The 1,948-nt window shown below is 54.1% G+C and overlaps 1 protein-coding gene across 1 annotated transcript in view; it reads left to right on the top strand.

The window, feature by feature from the left end:
• Nucleotides 1-1,487: 1,487 nt before the first annotated feature.
• Nucleotides 1,488-1,948, top strand: part of NREP (neuronal regeneration related protein) — a 29,060-nt gene continuing 28,599 nt past the window's right edge. The window contains exon 1 of the mRNA XM_019659136.1: nt 1,488-1,620. The gene's annotated coding sequence lies outside the window, so the exon portion shown is untranslated. The remainder of the gene's footprint in view (nt 1,621-1,948) is intronic.

Genomic DNA, 1,948 nt, shown 5'->3' with positions numbered 1-1,948 from the left:
ACCAGCTTGCTGGGGCTTCAGACCTGCAGAAGCAGCCCTCAGGCTTCTGCCCTCTCCCACCACCCCACTTACTAGCAGACCTTCTTTCTATCATTTCCCTGGCAGGTGGACTCTGGCCCTGAAGGCGTTAAGGGGCGTTTGTGGAGTTCTGTTCCTTCTCTTTGTTCCTAGCAATGGCTCCAAGGTAAGTTTTTTTGCAGGAAAATAACTGCAATATTTTAGATTAATTCAGGATATCTCCTAGCGGGCCCCTTAAACATAACACCCACTGGCAGTCTAATAAGTATTTGCTGCTGCAGTGGCTTTTGTAGTGTGAAAGGAGGATCTATAGTCCAAGCAACAAGCTTATAGAGAATTTATTCTTTAGAATTGAGAGTGTAAAATATTGCTTTTAAGGTATGCTATTTCTGGACCCTCAAAATACTAAAATCTAAAAAGACATTCTATTAACATGTTTTATAAATTCTCCTCCCCACTTTTCCTGACTGTTATAATAGAAAACATTGCTTTTAGTGATTAGAAGTAAAATGTGAATGGCAAATTTAGAAGATATTAAGAACCTTGATATATTTTTTTCTTGGCAAAGCAATTTAATTAGAAAATAATCTTCCTCTTTAACATCTGACACTATAAAATGATATCCTGTTTTGCTGGCAACAAACCAGTTTGTTCGAGTTTGTAGCAAAATTTTGAGCCATTACATTCCCGTAAAAAGATAAATTTTAAAGAAGACGAGTTTTAAAACAAAATCAGAAATGCAAATCATTTTTTAAAAAAGCAATCTCCAATTTTAAAAAGTACAATTCCAGTGGGGCAGGGAGTGGGGGACATGCTAAATCCTTCAAGAAAGAAGGGATTAACACGGGAGCGTGCCTTGGGGTCGATCACACCGCACCAGGTCACCACCCGTGCTGTCTGTGCACGCGTGTGTCCCAGCGTGTGCTTGTGTGTGTATGCGCGCGCGCACAGCCACATGGCCCCTGGGCCCAGCCTTCGGGGTGCTTGGGTCCTGGGCTTCCTCGCGGGTGGGAGCGGGCGCGCGTACTCGGTGGGGCGGTGGGTGCCACCCGGGGCTGTGCGCAAACGCGTGCGGCGCCGGCTCTTTGTGTGCCTGTGCCTGTGTGCGGCCGCCGCCGCTGCTGCGGGCACCATTTTCTGCTTCGCTCAGGACAGGCACATAAAAGGGAAGGCGGCTGCAGCCCGTCGCCGTCCTCTTTCCCTCAGATGCCCTCTGCCGCAGGTTTATTATTACAGTACGGGCCGCGCCGCCTCTCCCCGCGGCCCTGGCTGGCCGCCGGGCTGTGCAGCGCCCTGGCCGCCTTCATGCTTGGCGCACCCCCAAACCGCCTACTCCGCCTCCTTATTTGTCTGAAAAGCAGCCGCACGTCGAGGCGGAGAAGCCCGCCGGGGGCGGGAGAAGCAGGGCCGGGTGTGTGCGCGCCGTGCCTCGGGGGCGGGGCCGGGGCGGCGCGCCTATCCGCGGGCCCCTTTGTCCCCCTGGGGCCCGGCGGGCTCGGTGGGGGCGGCGCGGCGCGCGGGGCGCCGGGGGTGCGGGGTGCCGGGGCGCGCGCGCGCCTTGGCCGCACGCCGGTGGGGCCCCGAGTCGCCGATTCCTGCCGAGTAAGCAGTCTGGCTCCACCGCGGCAGCACAGTGGCAGCAAGGCTGGGGCGCTGGCGCCGTGCCAGTCCTATCAGAATTAGCTCATTGTTCACTAGCACACTAGCAGGAGAGAGAGAGAGAGAGAGAGAGGAAGAGAGAGAGAGAGAGAAAGAGAGAGAGAGAGACAGGGAGAGAGAGAGACTCTCTTAAAGAAAGAGAGACACACACTCTAGAAGAGAGCACGAGGCAGGGAGACCTTCCCCTCCTTTTTCCAAGGCTGCACTTCTTGGAAGTGAAGCCGGTTTGGGTTTTGTTTCCCCTTCCCCCTCCTCTTCCTCCACCCCTTTC

The sequence above is a fragment of the Hipposideros armiger genome, unplaced genomic scaffold (assembly GCF_001890085.2).
Source record: "Hipposideros armiger isolate ML-2016 unplaced genomic scaffold, ASM189008v1 scaffold_296, whole genome shotgun sequence".
Classification (NCBI taxonomy): domain Eukaryota; kingdom Metazoa; phylum Chordata; class Mammalia; order Chiroptera; family Hipposideridae; genus Hipposideros; species Hipposideros armiger.
This window is presented reverse-complemented; position numbering and strand designations above follow the sequence as displayed.